This window comes from Podarcis liolepis (genome assembly GCF_965112155.1).
Source record: "Podarcis liolepis genome assembly, chromosome: 1".
In the NCBI taxonomy this organism is placed as follows: Eukaryota; Metazoa; Chordata; class Lepidosauria; order Squamata; family Lacertidae; genus Podarcis; species Podarcis liolepis.
The window spans coordinates 33,839,483-33,859,166 of NC_139554.1; the positions used below are offsets into that span (position 1 = coordinate 33,839,483).

Here is a 19,684-nt window from a genome sequence, read left to right on the forward strand (position 1 = left end):
AGAAGAAATTCAGTCAGCTGTGGTCTCCAGAAAATAACTTCTTACATAAATTTATTCCCAGTAGATTGACATCTTCAGCAGCTTTACAGCCAATTGTTAGATTAAATGGCAAGAAAAACAAATCTGGCAAAGTGGGCTGCAGCAAACTAAAACTCATGGCAAAAAATATTAGCCTTTCAGAGGCCGGAGAGCTCTCCAATGTTTTTCATACAATGGACTAACACAGCTACCCTTTGCGATGCAAACTAGGAACATATGAGTCCTGCAGAATCATACCACGCACCTCCCTAGCTCAGTGACCTATTTCAGACTGGACAAAATAAAGTATTTCTTCCCACAGCACATAGTTAAACTATGAAATTTGCTCCCACAAGAGGCACTTATTGCCACCAACATAGATGAAAATCCATTCATCCCCCCCCCCATTATAGTCCGGCCCACCACATGGTCTGAGGGACAGTGGACCGACCCGCTGCTGAAAATGTTTGCTGACCCCTGGTGTAAACAATACTTCTGGCAAGGCCACAGTTGTCTTCACCCCTCAGCAAATGAAAAGCTGGGAAACCTGATGTTTGGCATTTAGGCACAAGACTTGTAAGTAATATTGACCCATTCACAGAAGTTGGTCCCAAAACAATAACATGGCATACAGTCCTTTAAGAAGGGCCATTTTAACCTGTCAGACACCTTCTCAGTGTCCAAAAACACACACAGCTTACACTTATTTTTTGTAATCTGTTGTAATCTGCTATGTCCATCAGTGTTCCTAGATTTACCTTTAAGAAAACTGGCTTGAACTTTGTGGATATTATTTAATGCACATTGAATCCATATTAATAGGAATTATTTTATTTACTCTGTTCATTAGAACTGCCATAAAGATTTTATAGTCAAAATTCAATAAGAGTCTGCATGGTGCTACATCTCCTTGGTCTTTTCCTTTAGTATATATATTTATATTATAATTATATATCAAATTATTTCCCCAATTCTTGAGGTATATGGTTTAGAGTATATATTTCATTTAGAGCTGCTGTTATTGTGTCTTGGATAATATTTATAAATTACTTATTGTACTCTGTGATAAAACCATCTGATCCAGGTGGTTCTCCTATCTTTAATTATTTGATGGTCTGCTGCATTTTAGTACAACTTGCACTTTGGTCCAGCCATAACTTATCTATTTCATTTAAGGTTTGAAATTCAGTTTATGCTACATATTCTTTAATGTCCTTCCCCTCTGGCTTTTGTGTTTTATAGGGGTTTTTCTTTTAGTACTCTAAGAATTAAATTTACTATTTCCTTACTATCAGCTATTCTCGATCTATCTAGCCAAAGTGGATGGAATAATGTATGTAAATTTTACCTTTGTACAGTATGCTAATTTCTACATCTACTCATGCATCCTTCTCTATTCTCAACCTGGGCAAGCAAGAGGCATTATCAGAATTCAAGGACACATTCCAGCTGGGCAAAAACACTCCAGGAAAATGAGAAGCAGAGCCAGCGAGGAGTGTGACAGGGAGAGAGGCGGTGCGCTGAGGGATGAGATGTGGCCTGACCAGTCACCAGGACCAGAGAGAAAGTTCTGGAGGGACACATTTCCCCCCTGGGGAAATGCACTTTGGCCCTGGGCCTGAGGTTCTCCACCACTGAGCTACCAAAGGATAAGCCATGAGTGGAGAGGAGTTGTTGGCACTGTTCTCCTCCCCAGACACACATAAACCTGCCCATCCCATTTGCTTTAAGCGTTGGGATGGGCACTCCTTGCAGCAGAAGCATTTGAGCTGGAGCTGAACCCCTATTATTATTATTATTATTATTATTATTATTATTATTATTATTATTATTATTTTACCCTGCCCTTCCCCAGCCCCTATGGGCGGCTTCCAGCAATATATATATATATAAAAGTCAAACATTTAAAGCTTCCTGATCACCAAATGTTGATGAAGTTCTTCTATCACAAATATAAGCAATAAAGCAGAAAGCAAATAGCAGAAAATAATGAGAGGGTCATCTTATACAGTTGCAGAAGATACAGAAGGTCAAAGGATGTTTCTTAAGTGCAACAGAGGCCACAAACAGGATGCAACTCCAAGGTAACATCCGTGTTCAGTAAGCTTGTAACTTGTGCACATTCAACTTTACACACTTGGCAAAATATAAAAAAATAAAATGGGAGCAGATGTCCTGGGGGGGAAAGACTGGCAATCCCACCTGCCATTGCGCCAAATATGTTTTCACTATGTGATTTTGGTGGGATCCCTGGAATATAACCCCCGCATAAGCTGAGAGATACCTGCACTGACATCACAACCAAACAGGTCTTCTTTATAGAGAAGAATAGAATATTATGCTGCATTTATAATACAGCTGCTGGCTGATCATTCGTTTGTTAATGGTTAGCAGATAGTGTCTGGATAGCTGGAGAGATTCTGTGTTTTTTGAATGAGATACCCAACAAAGGAAAGTGAGAGCGAGAGAGCACACACAGAAACAGCAGCCTGGAAGTTGGAATGGGCAGAGAAAGAGAGCTGGCAATTCTGACTAGAGTTAGCTGAAAGCGGGAGTGCCCACACAGACCCTCACACAGTCCCAGACAGCAGGCCATTTTCTTCCACCTGTAGTCAGACTGTTACTATTTTTCAGGAGGCATTCAACTGCATACCAGCAAATTTAGGTATGTGCAACATTTATCCGATGCTGTACACAACTTCCATGCAAAGAAACGAATGTGCAATAAAGAGTGGACATCGCATAACTTCTGCACAGGCTTTGTACAATCAAATCAGGACGAATGCTCAACATACAGGAAGCTATTAAGGGTTTGGTAAGTAGCATGACAAATATCAGGGGGTCGTGTCAAGATGGCAGTAAATACAATTGTACTATGCCCTTTTTGGCACAGAAAATTATGTAGCCTATTTAGCTCTGGTGTGTTCTGCAGAAGCCAAGGCCAGGAGAGCTGAGCTTTTTCCTAAATATGCAATTTGGTACTTTGAATCAGTTTTTCATTTGATGCTGGGCTAATGAACCCATAACGCTTTAATCTCTACTATTCTGTCCATTTCCGAACATGTGCCATAAGTTATGTATTTTTGTCTTTTATGTTGTTAACTACTGTTACAAAAATATTGTCAGGCAATCCTTTATTCTTTGCATTAATCCCACCCCCTGTAATATCAAGCAGTGTATTGTCTGCAGAGCAATCATAAATCAGTGGTGCCATAAACTTTTTAATTGCATTTTAACCTCTTTGAGCTTTTTTAAGTTTAAGATGGTGGGAGTTTTCCATCCTCATCTCTTTCTAGTTCTTTCCAAGCAAGCGAGAATAAGGAATCACTCAGATTTGCTATCACTGAACTGTAGCATCGCAGAACTTTAAAAACATTAAACATGATAATTTAATTAAAACAAAATTGTTTGCATTAGTCAGTGTTAGCTTTCTTAAACCTCTCTCTGTTGGCAACACCCAGACAGGATAATTGGCTACCCCATACATGCACAGCCATAGGGAAGCATAATTTAGTGGGAGGGAACATCCTAGACAAATGTCTACTCCGTGGTTTATGAGGCCATGCAATGCTATCCACACTTTTCACAGCTAAACCCCTGAAAACTGGGAGATTGACAAAGGGGCCCAAACGTGAGGAGTAGTCATTAAAAGATGCAAATAGCCAGAATCTGTGCTGTTTTGTTTCAGTCTCCTTTATCCCGTTGAAAACAGGAAAGCCTTCTGTCATACAGACTCAGAGATTCTCGGGGCCCAATAAAGGTTGGTGGCATTTCAATCTATGTTTGTTTTCCTTCTTCTAATCACACATCCCAAATCTGCCACAAAACTCAGCTGGACTTAATCCATAACCTTTTACAAGTGTAATAACTAACTTGTATCATCCCATGACTTTTTTCAACCAATTTTTTTGTAAAAGCTTAGAAAACAGTGTGCATAACAACACAGATGGCTTACAAATATATCCCATATATTGTAGAGATGATTTTCTATGTGAGTAATCTTAAGAACTAAAAAAAATCCCATACATATCTGCAGATTGTATCTACTGACCTAACAATATCTGCTGATTTAGTAAAACACGCCTCTGCTTCATGTATCACAGTGAGCAAAACCAAAACTGTGGTGAGAATATGTGGAGTTTGAAGGAGGAGTGGCTAGCTTTACCTTCCCCGTGTGAGGGATGGAAAAGTAACTGACAGAGGAAACTCGGTAAGAGCTGAGAAGGAAGGCTACCACAAGTGGGAGCTGTAGCTACCATCTAATGCTGGTAAGTCAATTGTGGTGAGCTTCTATGGAATGTCATTTTGGAATAATGATCCCACCCCCGCCCAACTTGTATACTATCATTTTATTTCTGTGTTAGTAGTGTCTCCTACTTCATTTTAAGCTGTTCGGTTAGGTTAGCTTATTTGTGTATTGCTTTATATAATGCTTTATATAATGTTGTGTGGATTTATTTTCTTTATTTATGGACATTAGGGTTATTTTTTTTAAAAAAAATAATATTATATTTACTGTTCATTTTATATGTTGTGAGAAAATTGGGCACAATTTTCTAGGAAAAGTGGCATGCAAATAAAGAGATGAAGAAAAGGAATGGGACCTTAAACCAAATAGACTATTTCTCTATCTAGCCCTATATTGTCCAATTAGCAGTCTTTATCACCTGCTACGTGATACTTTTTGCTTAGCTAGAGATGCCAGGAATTGTACCAGGGACCTTCTGCTTGCAGAACATGTCCTCAACCTTTCCATTGCTCTGTACTCAATATTAGATATGAGTATCTAACTCACAGCATTCCTAGAGCTCAGCCTCCTGTTGTCACCAAAGGTTTGTTACTTGGGGCCCTTCTGAGCCCACTGCTGCACATGCGATATTTAGGTGAAACTAAGAACAGCTGCTCATTAGGAAGGTCCAATTTCACAGTAATGTACTTTCAGTCTGTGAATGGCACCCATCTCTTCCCTAATGCCATCAGTCTCTTGCCTAATCATTGTCCTGAAACCTCTTTGCTTTTTCTGTGTCTGTCCACGATTAGAGAGTAGAATCAGGTAAGCCAACTGAGTTGAGACAATATCTTGTTGCTGCCTGTCATTCTGGAATAACATCAAGTATCTATTGTTATCACATGTGGTGACCCTCTTCGAAACTCTGAGGTGCAACTCATGCAAAACCTAGCAAAAGACCTCTAGGGTGGCGGTCACTAGGACCACATTACAGCAGCGCTGTGAGAACCTGCAGCACTGCTCAAGAAGGTCCCCAACCCACCGGAATCTCCCAGCATTTCTTTATTCATGTATAACTTCAAGAAAAGTATTTAAGCCGTGAACAGTAAAAATCAATACATGAAATACAAGTTAAACACAAAATAGCTTAAAATACAGATCACACATCCTAATTACAATATATGCAAATGCTCCACATGCCCCATTGTGTTCCATTTAACCCACAGATTGAACTTCATGATATAACGGGATATATCTAGACATTCTCACAGTAGACTCCTGACCTCATACCCATCCTGTGCTGGGATTATTATTTCTAGCTCTCTGTTTTGGGAAAGGCTGTTCTGGAGCTGCGCCACCTCCTCTTTCAGAGCAAGGGGGCACTGTCCTTGGTTACTGTGGTGAATTCTCCTCTTCCCTCCCACCATTGGCCCAAGAAGCCACTGAGGCAGCCACACCCATGTTTAGACACTTTATTTTGGTTAAGAAGACGAGTGAAACACACTGAGAAGGTATTGGAATGTTTGAACTCCACCAGGTGACCTGTTTATTCAGTAATTAATTAATTTTTATAATGAATGATTTTAGAATGTTGTTTATGTTGTACTTTTGTACTGTTTTATTGTTGTTAGCCGCCCTGAGCCCGGCTTCGGCTGGGGAGGGCGGGATATAAATAAAATTTATTATTATTATTATTATTATTATTCACCCTGATGTCCTTCTGCAAGTGGAAGTTCTTCTGCAGAGTGCTTTTCTTCTAGAAAAAAAGGTGGCAGTACTGCGTACCCTTGAGTACCCCCAGAAAAAAGCACACGTTTGAGAGAATGAGACAAAAAAAATATTATTTACTTATTTGTTTCTTTACATATCATATTGAGATGATATATATATATTCTTTAAAAACAAAAAACAAAGAAAACAAAAAGGGGGGAAACAAGAAAGGAAAAAAGAAAAGAAAAATAACAATAGCAATAACAGTAAGGTGAAATAAGAAAGGAGGATGCCCTGTTCTTAAACAAGGCCCTCCATGCCAGCTGAGACCCAGGACCAATCGGTTGGAAGTTAGATGGTCCAAGTTACCCCAAACAAACACCTATATAACTACATACAGTGGTACCTCTGGTTACAAACTTAATTCCTTCCGGAGGTCCGTTCTTAAGCTCTAATCCTGAGGCATGCTTTTGCTAATGGGCTTCCTGCTGCACGCAATTCCCGTTCACATCCTGGGGTAAAGTTCACAACCAGGAACAGCTACTTCCAGGTTCATAGCCTGAAGTGTTCATAACCAGAGGTACCACTGTATAGGCTACTTTCTGTAATCTATCCCCCACTCTTTAACCCAAATCTAACTCTAACCCACCTCTTCCCCCACCCACCACACTTTATGTCAATGCAACACAATAGGTTTGATAGACACAGTGAGAGACATAGGACAACCCTGATGGGCTGTCAGGGTATTGTCCTATAAAGTAGACAAACAGAATGGCTAGTTTAAAAGCAATTACACTAAACATGAGGGGGTTGGAAAACCGCATCAAATGAAAACGCATCACCTCATATGTAAACACCATGAAATCACACATTGCCTTTCTACAAGAAACACACAATCTACCCAAAGGAATCAAACTCCTGAGCGAACCCCGCTTCAGTCAACAATGGGTTGCACCTGGCTCAGGAAAGGCCCACAGAGTAACTATGATATTCAGTAGAGACCTGAATTTCAAAGCCACAACAGTGTGAAAAGACAAGAGGCAGATAAAATTTTGCTAAAGGGATGCTAGATGGCAAAACTAAACTGACCATTGGTTCCATATATGCCCCAAACTCAAAACAATTAGAGTTCATCCAGCAAACACTAAATAAATTCCTCTCCTTCTCCAAAGGGGAAGCAATCTTGGGAGGTGATCTCAGCCTAAACATGAGAGGCACCTCCCTGAAAGACATCCACCCTACAATCCCATGGGCAACTTTCCTCTGAAGGAAACCCCAAACAATTAGGTACTCTTATCAATCGTTAAAAATGCTTCAAAACACATATGGTGTGAAGAAAACCCAGCAGACACCAGCCACACATTACAATCCAGGCACTACGGCATATTGTCCAGACTTGACAGCATTCTGCTCCCACAAGGCCTGATCCCCCTGGTTGGATCAATGAACATAGGTAACATTAAACTCACAGACCATGCCCCAGTAGAAGCTACTCTTAAAATAGGAGAAGAAACATGAACCACCCCATCATGGTTCTTCAGTCCCATCCTAACCACAAATAAACTAATTAGAGAGAGTCTCACAAAAACTCTCCAAAACTATTCCAAAGAAAATGATGTAGACAATATAACAACCCCCTCCTTTGGGACACCATGAAAGCTGTCACTAGGGGAGCTTGCGTAAAAGAGAAAGCACAGCTTAAAAATCAAACCTCCTCAAAAATTAGCAAAGTAGGACAAAGCATTTTTCAGATATCGTATCGTATCATGGCCCTCTCATCACGCTACAAACAGGAGCCAAAAGACTCCTTAAATTTATAGAACTAAAAAGGAGGGAACTCAACTCACTTGAAATCAACAAAACAATGATTAACATCCTATACTCAAAACAGCGCTTCTACGAGTATGGAGGGGGAAACTCCAGACTGTTAGCAAACAGGTGTAAGGAGAAAAATCACTCAGAAAAAGAATTCACTGCATCACCAAAAAAAACCAGCAACATAACATTCTCCTCCAAAGAAATTACCTCAGAATTTGCAGAATTGTATTCCAACCTATACACCTAGAGATGGGGAGACCTGGGGAAAAACTGGAAATCCCCCCCCATTTTTTACCAAAGCTTTTTTTGGGGGACTGGGGGGTACTTTGATATAGTTTGAATATTCCACACACTTTTTTTCCAATTTTCCGGGGGGGGGGGCTTTGGGGGAAAATGAAAAAACCCAGGCACTGGAGAGACCTGTCAGGAGTAAACATGGACCAATGGTATCAAACAGTATGGGAAACATCCTTACTAGAAAAGCTAACCAATAAACTGAAACTGACATGGGGACAAATAGAAGAAGATGCCTTTATTCCGGTACGGGTCCCCTTCATCACAAACGCAGCCCAACAAGACAACAACAAAAATCCACCGACAACAAATGAATCAAAACGACCTTGACAGATTAGAGAACTGGGCCAAAACAAACAAGATGAATTTTAACAGGGAGAAATGTAAAGTATTGCACTTGGGCAAAAAAAATGAGAGGCACAAATACAAGATGGGTGACACCTGGCTTGAGAGCAGTACATGTGAAAAGGATCTAGGAGTCTTGGTTGACCACAAACTTGACATGAGCCAACAGTGTGACGCGGCAGCTAAAAAAGCCAATGCAATTCTGGGCTGCATCAATAGGAGTATAGCATCTAGATCAAGGGAAGTAATAGTGCCACTGTATTCTGCTCTGGTCAGACCACACCTGGAGTACTGTGTCCAGTTCTGGGCACCACAATTCAAGAAGGACACTGACAAACTGGAACGTGTCCAGAGGAGGGCAACCAAAATGGTCAAAGGCCTGGAAACGATGCCTTATGAGGAACGGCTAAGGGAGCTGGGCATGTTTAGCCTGGAGAAGAGGAGGTTAAGGGGTGATATGATAGCCATGTTCAAATATATAAAAGGATGTCACATAGAGGAGGGAGAAAGGTTGTTTTCTGCTGCTCCAGAGAAGCGGACACGGAGCAATGGATCCAAACTACAAGAAAGAAGATTCCACCTAAACATTAGGAAGAACTTCCTGACAGTAAGAGCTGTTCGACAGTGGAATTTGCTGCCAAGGAGTGTGGTGGAGTCTCCTACTTTGGAGGTCTTTAAGCAGAGGCTTGACAACCATATGTCAGGAGTGCTCTGATGGTGTTTCCTGCTTGGCAGGGGGTTGGACTCGATGGCCCTTGTGGTCTCTTCCAACTCTATGATTCTATGATTCTATGATTCTATGATTCTATGAATCAATATGGCTAACCTGATCCAAAAATCCACCCCCTCACACACTCACACATATAAACAAATCTCACTACAGCCAGTCAAAGGCAACCAACCAAACCCTAGGCCACTTGCAACTTCTCTCATCCCCAAGGAAATATAACAAGTGAACAGAAAGAGAACCCACACAAGTGACGCTGACACAAAACCCCACACATACACTAAGTAGAAGAATAGAAGCATTCAGAACAATGTCATTTTCAAAGGATGGCTTTGCTTTGGGTCTCATACTGCTTCAGTAAGTGCAAATTAGATAGCTTCTCCTTTAAAAGCACACTGAGAATCAAATTTCCTCCTCATCCGCAAGCACTATTAACAGAATTGTGCATATATGTCAGTAGTCAACAGTGTTTATCAGGGCTGTAGCTTTTCTCTTAGGTCATTTGCTCCACTTGGAGATTCCTTGAAGACACACGCAGACCTGACAGTCTCAGCTGTTCTCACACCAGAAATGGAGTGAGCAATTTCCCATCTGTGTTCTATCCCTTCTGTTTAAAGATTCAAATAGAGAGGCGAAAATGAACCAAAATATGCTTCTTAGGAATTTCAAATTTGCCATTGACATTTGGAGGTTTCCCTCCAGCTCAAGCATAGGCAAATTCAGCTCTCAAGATGTTTTGGGACTACAACTCCCATCATCCCTAGCTAACAGGACTAGTGGTCAGGGATGATGGGAATTGTAGTCTCAAAAACATGTGGAGGGCTGAGTTTGCCTATGCCTGCTCAAGCTATTCCCTTGTCATACACCAACCTGTCTTTAGCACTGGTGATCTGCTTTAATCTGATGAATACTCCACTAGCCAGAGTTCTTCACTAACTCCATTCCTCTAAGCTTCACATGTCTTTTCCCTTTTGTATACAGTGGTACCTCTAGTTACAAACGCCTCAGGTTACAAACTCTTCTAACCAGGAAGAGTTACCTCGAGTTGAGAACTTTGCCCCAGGATGAGAAAGGAAAAACGTGTGCCGGCGGCACAGCGGCAGCAAGAGGCCCCATTAGCGAAAGCACGCCTCTAGTTAAGAACAGTTTCAGGTTAAGAACGGACCTCCAGAACGAATTAAGTTTGTAACTAGAGGTATCACTGTATTCTGTTTGCATCACTTTGCCTCCAAAAGGTTCACTTCCTGGTATCTCTAGGTGGGTTTGAAAAAAGTCCCTTGCCTGAAGTCCTAGAGAGGTATTGCCACTTTCTATTGAGAATTCATCCTCATCCTCGAGTCTAAAGCAACCTCCCCGAGTCTGGTGTCTTCCAGATGTTTTGGACTACAACTTCCATCACCCCCAGTCAGCATGGCCAAAGGGCAGGGATGATGGGAGTTGTAGTCCAGCAAGTTCTGGAAGGCATCAGGTTGGGAAAGTCTGCAGTATAGGGACAGTACTACTGAACTAGATGGATTAATGGTCTGAATGTAACCATATACCTAATGATATGTATTGTATTACACTAACTACTCAGTCCTGAGCTTGTAGCTAAAGAGAATACAGTGGTGCCTCGCAAGACGAAAAGAATTCGTTCCGCGAGTCTTTTCGTCTTGCGATGTTTTTCGTCTTGCGAAGCACGGTCCGTCGCAACTGCGCCTCTTCAAGCGGCTTTTTAAAAAAAGTGCAAGACGTTTTCGTCTTGCGAAGCAAGCCCATAGGGAAATTCGTCTAGCGAAGCAACGCAAAAACGGAAAACCCTTTCGTCTAGCGAGTTTTTCGTCTTGCGAGGCATTCGTCTTGCGGGGCACCACTGTATTGCATTGGGTTAAGGCAAGGTAGGGGCAGGTGGGTTCACTGACTTATGTTAAGTTTCACTTTACTTATGTTGTCACCCTAGCACATCACCCATTTCATTACTGCATCTAATTTGGTTGATATCACAACATTATTACATTGATCACTGTTTCAACTTAGCCTAATTTAATTGATAGAATTCTGTGTCCTTGCTATTATAAGAGACAATTAGCTCTCATTAGTTTACATTTCACTCATTTTCTGCTGACTGATTGCACTACATACTGATACTTGCTAATATCAATATGCAATGCAATCAGTCAGAGGGAAATGTTGGTACAGTATCTCTACAAACTATCACACTTATCATTCTGATTGTCTGCAAAGTACCAATATTTGCCTACAATTTAATAGTTTCATAATGCAATATTTGGTATTAATAATCATCATCTGAAGGTCACATCCTTAATCACATTTGCACTGAGCAAAAATTAACTAATGAAGATTACAACGTATTAATAAATTGCAGATGGTACCTCTCTATTTTCCAACATAACCTTCAAATAACAGAAATGGGAGCTGTGATTTGACTTAAAGACTTTTTTGCTTCCCTCTTCCTATTTATTCAGTCTTCATTCTGGGTTCTAAGCGCTTTTTTTTTTTTAATCCTTTTGTTAAGGTCCTGTAGCAACCATATGGAGAGCTTTAGCAGAGCAAGAACATGCAGCTGATGCTTTGTATTAGAGGTGAAGAGGTGACTTGAATTGTGCTACTGTTAATTTGCCCTTTAAGCAGCTACAGCAGGGAGTCTATAATGGCAAGAAGCCGTGCAAGGAGATTTGCCTATCAGATTATTATGTCAGAAATGCTAAAGATTGAAAGCAATGGAAGGGCAAATAGCTTTTGGTAACCAATTTAACATAATCCACTGAGCATTCAAGGACACCCATTTGTAAATATTTTGTAAGTTTACTCAGATAAAATGCATTCATACCTACATTTCTCCCCAGTATTTTTATGCTAGTGGAGACAAGATGCTTTTGGTCCTTCATTACGTGTGTGTTTCTGTCTGTCTGTCTGTCTGTCTGTGTTTAATGATGCTGTTAACTCCTCTGTGCCATGCCAGAGACTATTTAAAGAACCGTCATGGCAAAATACACCCCAGTTGTATTGTTTTTAGCAATCCGTCCCACAACGACAAACATATTCCTCTCAACCCTCACAGCTGGTTTCCTGAAAAACCATAGAAGAAAAACATTTAGTATTGGGAACATGAAATAAATAGATGTCGGTTTGAGATTGAAACACGCAGATTCAAAATAAGCACACACACACACACACCCCGAAAGTACAAATTAGGTTTGTGACAGGACGTTTGAATGCCACAGTTGCTAAAGTAATCTATGTCTGAAGCAGGGCTTCCCTCAACCGGGCTAAGCCTTTAGACAGAAAAACTAATTGCTACAAACACTAATTTCCTAGTCCCTTTTGTCTCCTATAGTAGGCACCTCTGGATGCAGAAGGTACCCAATTAGCAGAATTCATGGGCCTGATTGTGTATTGTGGGGCAAGTGTGTGAATAGTATAAACAGTGCTGATTACTATTCCACTGTAATGGCTGGAATTTTTTTTTTGATTGCTTAATAAGGCCATCTATTCTACATCAGTCTCTGGCAAAGCTGCTGGGGAAATCAGTTAGGTCACTTTTTCTGGTCATACTAGCAGGAGAAGCCTTGTGATGCTAACAGATGACTAAAGACATAATTACAGGCTATTTAATCACATCTGTTTCCCCACTTAACATTGTTTGCTCAAGTTAGATGTAGTTTTTTTAAAAAAAAAAATCAAAAGGACAATAATGGCAAACAGACTCAAAAAATTACTCTTGCATGGTTAGAACTCTAGGGCTCGTTATAATTACAGAAAACAGAGTTTACAGTGATTTTAAAAGGCATTAATTTATATTAGCATGTTTCTATACACATATTGAGGATTGCTGGTTGTTTGTGGAATGGAGAGAGGAAGAATGCACTCGATTTACACACATGCTTGGGAAAAGCCAAGGGAATTTTTTTTCTGAAGCAACTTTACTAAAATAGGGTTTGTGCCTAAATACATTTCATTCTGAAGCTTAGAATAAGATATCGGTCCATAGAGCTTGCCTGACAGTCACAAACATTCTTCATTTAATTCACAGGCAAAATAGCAGAGGCTGGCTGTTAAGTTGTGGGTGAACATATCAGACGACACAGTGATTCTTCAAACAGCTCTTGTTTATTCACAGGCCAGAACAGAACAGAACTGAAGGATTCAGCCAGCCTGCTTATACAGTGGTGCCCCGCAAGACGAATGCCTCGCAAGACGAAAAACTCGCTAGACGAAAGAGTTTTCCATTTTTTGAGTCGTTCCGCAAGACGAATTTCCCTATGGGCTTGCTTCGCAAGACGAAACGTCTTGCGAGTTCTTGCGAGTTTGTTTCCTTTTTCTTGAAGCCGCTAAGCCGCTAATAGCCATGCTTCACAAGACGAAAAAACTGCAAGACGAAGAGACTCGCGGAACGGATTAATTTCGTCTTGCGAGGCACCACTGTATAGAGCTCCACTAGAACGCAACAGTAACCACTTTCTGTAACTATCCAATCACTGAACGTCACTTTTGATCCCTTATTTGCATATGTGGACCTGAACTATCTACAGGGTCCACAGGGTGGAGAACTTCAGTACATAACACTGGCAATATATTCTACTGCTGAAATGACCCACCTACTCCACAAGGAGCTGCCCTTACTTCCTGTCCTAAAGCAACAGCACTTCCTGTCCAAACTAACTCTCCAGCACGTGAGAACTTTCAGCTTGCAGCTCAGGCACCACAGAGCACATGTTTGTTGGACTTTGCATGATTTGCATGCAAAGGTCCCTGGTTCAGTCCCCAGCATCTCCAGGTAACACTTCTCCTGTCTGAAACCCTGATTGCTGCTGCTGCCGCCACCAATCAGTACAGTGTTGACCAAATTGGGCTAGGCTGGTCCATGATCCAGCTCACGTTTGAAGAATGTTTGCACAAGGGTGATCCAGAACTTGTGAGCACCAGCAAAGTCTTGTACCAGTTAGTAAATTATCATAGGGCCTTTTGGATGCATTTAGCAGTATATGGGACCAAATTGTCTAGATCTGTCCTCCATGCTTCACAAATGATGCCTCGCAATTAAGCCAGTATCATTCAACTCCTCGGCCTGTTCCATTGCTCTCTGGGGCAAGCGGTCAGCTTTGGTCTGTGCAGATGTTTTCTTTTTGTCTATACCTCCACAGAAATTAGATGATAGATAGATACAGTGGTGCCTTGCAAGACGAAATTAATTCGTTCCGCAAGTTTTGTCATCTTGCGATTTTTTTCGTCTTGCGAAGCACGGTGTCTGGAAAGTTTTGGAAAAGCTTCAAAAATCACCAAAGTCTTTAAAAACCTCAAAAAAGGCTACCACACCGCGTTCTATGAGTTGCTCCTCGAAGTCAAGTCGCAACTGTATTAACGGTGTTAAGAGAAAGGAAACAAACTTGCAAGACGTTTCCATCTTGCGAAGCAAGCCCATAGGGAAAATCGTCTTGCGAAGCAGCTCAAAAAAACAAAAAACCCTTTCATCTAGCGAGTTTTTTGTCTTGCGAGGCATTCGTCTTGCGAGGTACCACTGTAGATAGATAGATAGATAGATAGATAGATAGATAGATAGATAGATAGATATGGATCATATCTCTCCTAATGTGCAAAAAATATCTTATCCCCATGGACTGAAATGCCCATCTCCTTAAATCAAATGCATATAACCTATCAATTATGCTGAAGGATTTGTATTTCCATTTTCATTTTTGGAACAAAACATTCAGGGCATCTTATATATGTAATTTTAAAAAGCTGAACAATATAATGGTCATTATATTTAACTTTAAGGATTGGTGCCAGAATTTGCTTCTTCACCACCCCCTCCCCACCCCCTTTTCCTTTAGTGTTGTGTTTTGAGTTGTGAGCCTGCAAGCAGGGTCTGGTTTCAAGCAATGCTGGGAGCCTTTTTGGATGAAGAGCAGGGTAAAAAAAATGCTTCCAATAGATAAATGTACAATTAATTTTACAAATATACTAATAAAATAAATGATAAAAGAATACACGCACACGCAAATGACACAATGTAAAGGCGATATATACAAGGTTTTGTCTGAAGTTAGTTTGAATGGCTTTGGAGAGTTCTACTCCTGCAAAATATTTGTTGTGAGTGAGTGCCAATAACATTAGCAAACAGTTTTCAGATTGGTTGTTTGTTTGGGTTTGCTTGTTCTTTTTCCATATCTCAACTGATTCCCCCTCCCCCCGCCCAAAAACACATCTTGAGGGGGTTTAAATGGCCCTGCTCAGGTAAAACCTGCACAGGCATTTTGATGGAAATTAAAATGATCCCAATTAGAGTCACAAAATTTCTCATGGGAGTTTCCTCTTTTTATCAGCACTGAGATGAGAAAACCCAGTGCAGATTCAGGAACTATGTCTTTCACTGATCCCATTTGGCTTTGGGCCAAAGTCGACATTAGACCCAGGAAGCCTGTGTGGTTTCATTGGTCTTGATTTTCAGTGAAAAGCATCTGTGGGAACCCTGTGACTGGAGGAAGGGGAACAGATGCCATTTGTTGGCTAAAAACACCCCAAAACTGTTTTTCCCTCCTCAAGGTCCCCTTTTGCAGAGCCCCCATATATTTCCCTCTGTTGGTTGAAAAGCAACGGGGTGATTTCATAGACAAAGGGCAAAAAGGGAAAGGGGGAGACCTGTGCTTAGTTTTAAAATGGCTCCATTTCTTCCTCTAGCACACAAAGGTGAAGGTGAAGGCAGAATGCAGGCCTCAGACTCCTCATGCCTGAGTTATGAATTGAAAAACAATGATTTCCCATTATGTCTGAACCATGCCATGAAATGGGAGCTATAATGATCCAGTGGGCAAGGTGTTGATCAAGGACCTGGAAGAGTTTTAATTCTTCATTGTGTCTCTTTGATATCTGGACAAAGCTAGCAAGTGGTCTTCCATGAGCCTGACGTTGTCTTTACACTTCCTTCTCTTGAGCATGCATTCGGCAGAAGGGATGGAAAAGATGGCACAGGTTTGGGAAATCTGCAATTTGCAGAGACAAAGTTCCCCGCATGCCATTTCCCCTAAGGAACTGCAGTGTGGAAAATGACATATGGCGAACTTTGTATTTGCAAATTGCAGAGTCTGGCTAGAGTCTGATAATTCCCAATTAAAAATAAATCCATTAACTCACTCTGACCCAGTGGCTCTCATTGCACATCTCTTACATTTGTTGCACACGCCCACATGGCATGCTCAGAACATTCCACAAGATAGCAGAAACAGGAAACAGCATGCATGTGCAAAATTGCATGAGACACCATGAGCTTTTGAATCACATCCATTTTTTCAATGGTGCAACAAACTTTCTTGTGTTGGGGGAAGGGAGGCAGAAATCAAGGAAACTTCATCCTGTGGAGCCATTAGCTTTCAGTTTCAGCACCATATGCAATCCTCAAGGGAGCTTTGTGAACAAACTATAATTTCCAGAGTCAGTCAAACTCCTTAAATACAATAAAAGTGTGAAAACAACATGCAAAGAGAAGGGGGGAGCACTTTATGTTTAAACATGTTTTAAAACATCTATCAGGAACACTTGCGCCTGAGGAAGTATAACATAGTTATAGTTTCTAAAACTATAACCCAGGAACAGGGTCATTGAAGACAAGACTCCTCTGAGGCAAAAGGCTTAAGCAGTGCACCTAAGGCAGTTTTACACAATCATTTTTGAACAGAATAACTATATAGGTGGCATCTGTCACCCACACAATCCTAAAAGCAAAGAATGAATTGCTTTCTTTTCTATGTTTTAAAAAAATGGAGGGGGGAACCCTCCATAAATCCATAAACGGAGCCAAGGAAATATCGAATCCATTAAAGGCATTCTAGTAGAAATTCACAGCATGCCTTCTATTTAGCTGTTGCCAGCTAAATAGCTTTCAAATCATATAGCAGCCAAATTATAGACAAGAAAACTTAAAATATTGACCTTGTTGAAGTTTAGTTTATTTCCCAAGTTTATCTCAAAATGTCTGTGACAGCAAAATAGCACAAGCCTAATATTTTTATTTGGATCTCCCAGTGTGGGACATGATTTGAGATAGATGCTTCAAAAAAAATTGAGGAGAATATTGCTAAAATAATTAAGGTCATCAATAAGAAGTACTTTAAACACATTAGTAGCAGGAGGCCATCTAGTGAGATAGTGAGACTCAAAGGTTGATTCAAGGAAGATGAGGAGATTGAGGAGAAGCTGAATTCGTTGCATCTGTCCTCACAGTGGAAGATAAAGGACAGATCTCAGTGCCTGAACTAACTTTTGAAGGAAGGGAGTCTGGGAAATTTAGGCAGATAGTAGTACTGAGAGATGAAGTTGTAGGCCTATTAGACACAATAGAAACTGAAAAATTGCCGGGTCTGGATGGCATGCACCCAAGAGTTCTCAAAGAATTCAAAGGTGAAATTGCTGATCTAGTAGCAAAGATATGTAACTTGTCCCTCAGATCTGCCTCTGCATTTGACTGGAAAGTAGCCAATGTAACACCAATTTTTAAAGAGGAGATCCAGTGGATATTGTGGAAAATAAATGCCAGTTGGCTTAATGTCTGTCCCAGGAAAGCTGGTGGAAAGTATTGTTAAAATTAAAATAACCAAGCATATAGAAGAACAAGGGACGCGGGTGGCGCTGTGGGTTAAACCACAGAGCCTAGGACTTGCCGATCAGAAGGTCGGCGGTTCGAATCCCCGCGACGGGGTGAGCTCCCGTTGCTTGGTCCCAGCTCCTGCCAACCTAGCAGTTCGAAAGCACGTCAAAGTGCAAGTAGATAAATAGGTACCGCTCTGACGGGAAGGTAAACGGCGTTTCCGTTCGCCAGAAGCGGCTTAGTCATGGTGGCCACATGACCCGGAAGCTGTACACCGGCTCCCTCGGCCAATAAAACGAGATGAGCGCCGCAACCCCAGAGTCGGTCACGACTGGACCTAATGGTCAAGGGTCCCTTTACCTTTACCTTTTATAGAATAACAAGTCTTACTGAAGCTGAGCCAGCATTGCTTCCACAAAACAAGTTCTGTCTCCCAAACCTGTTAGAGTTCTTTGAGTGTGGCAACAAGCTTAAAGAAGTGATCCAATTGACATAATGTACAGTTCTGGTTGCCCTACCTCAAAAAGGATATTGTAGAGCTGGAAAACATTCAGAAAAGGGCAACCAAAATGTAAGGGGAAGGAGCAACTCCCCTAACAAGGAAAGGTTGCAGCTTTCAGTTCAGAGCAAAGGCAAGTAAGAGATGGGATGATATAATGATGCATGGCATGGAGAAAGTAGATAGGGAAAAGTTTTTCTCCCCCTCCAAGAACTGATGAACATGAAGGCAAATGTTGGGAGATTCAAGACAAAAGAAATGAAGTCCTTCATGCAGCACATAGTTAAAATGTGGAACATGTTAGTATCTTAGCTCACAGTCAGAGGTACCTGGCCTCCCCCGAGGCAATTGAGCGAGATACTGTGTTTACCATCTGTCTGCAACTGCCGGCAGGCTAGGTAAACAAACCCGGCGATTCTTCTCATTAGTCGTGAGAAAGGACACACCCTCTGCTTCTCTGCTTCTCTCTCCCTCCCTGCATTTTCCCAGGGAGGGGAAATGAGACAGACAGGAGTCCTTTTTACATGTTTTATTCCTGTCACTCAGCAGTACATAGAAATGTGACTGCTCCCTTCAGACTCCATCAGAAGAGACTCAACGCTCCACCCCTGTACTTCCAGCACAGGTCATATGACACTCTGAGCTAACATCCGGTGCTCAGTACAGAGAATAGGCTCCACCTTTTCTCCAACAGTACATCTGCAAAACATAACATCCTGTTTTGCATTCCAGCCATCTGGAGCTGGCTTTTGCCTTGGTGCTTTTTCCCAACAGAACATGTTTCCACAGGTGGCGTGATGGCCACCAACTTGGATGACTTTAAAAGAGAATTGGAAAAGTTCGTGACTACTAGCCATGATAGGCTATTTTCTACTTCCATTTTCATTTTTTTTTAAATGATATTTATTGAAAAAAGAATTTTTTAAAAAATTACAAAGAGAAAAAACAAAACAGAAAAATAAAAATAAAAAAATAAAACCATCATTTTCAAATTCTCCACTTTCATTACCTTCTTTCTATGACCTCCTCCTCCTCCCTTTTCTTGTATCTTGATTAATAGTTGTTACAGCAAATCCTTTCCAAAATTCATAGTATTCTGTCATTACATTACCTTACTCTGTTTTCATCTTATCTTATAAAAAAACCTTAAAGCTTAAAACTTAAATCTTATTTTTTACCAACTTCTCATAACCATTACCTTTTTACCTAATTCTTTAAACATTTTCACAAGAGCCAAATAATTCCTTTTCAACATTTTTCTAACATTCATCAATTTTATAAAACATTCCTAATGATAGAAAAAAGAAATAAGAACAATCCAATCTTCTTCCAGCGTCCCTTCCTCCTGGTCCCGGGTTTGTCAGTCCTTTTTATTTCTACTTCCATTTTCAGAGGCAGTATGCTGGGAATTGCAGGTGGGCAGAATGCTCTTGTGCTCATGCCCAGCTTTCAGGGTTCCCA

The 19,684-nt window shown here is 40.9% G+C and overlaps 1 long non-coding RNA gene across 1 annotated transcript in view; it reads left to right on the forward strand.

Annotated features, from left to right (window-relative positions):
- Window positions 1-4,027, forward strand: part of LOC310710557 — a 43,454-nt gene extending 39,427 nt beyond the window's left edge. The window contains exons 2-3 of the long non-coding RNA XR_014528125.1: window positions 2,653-2,833; window positions 3,707-4,027. This is a non-coding gene — a long non-coding RNA (uncharacterized lncRNA). The remainder of the gene's footprint in view (window positions 1-2,652; window positions 2,834-3,706) is intronic.
- Window positions 4,028-19,684: the final 15,657 nt, after the last annotated feature.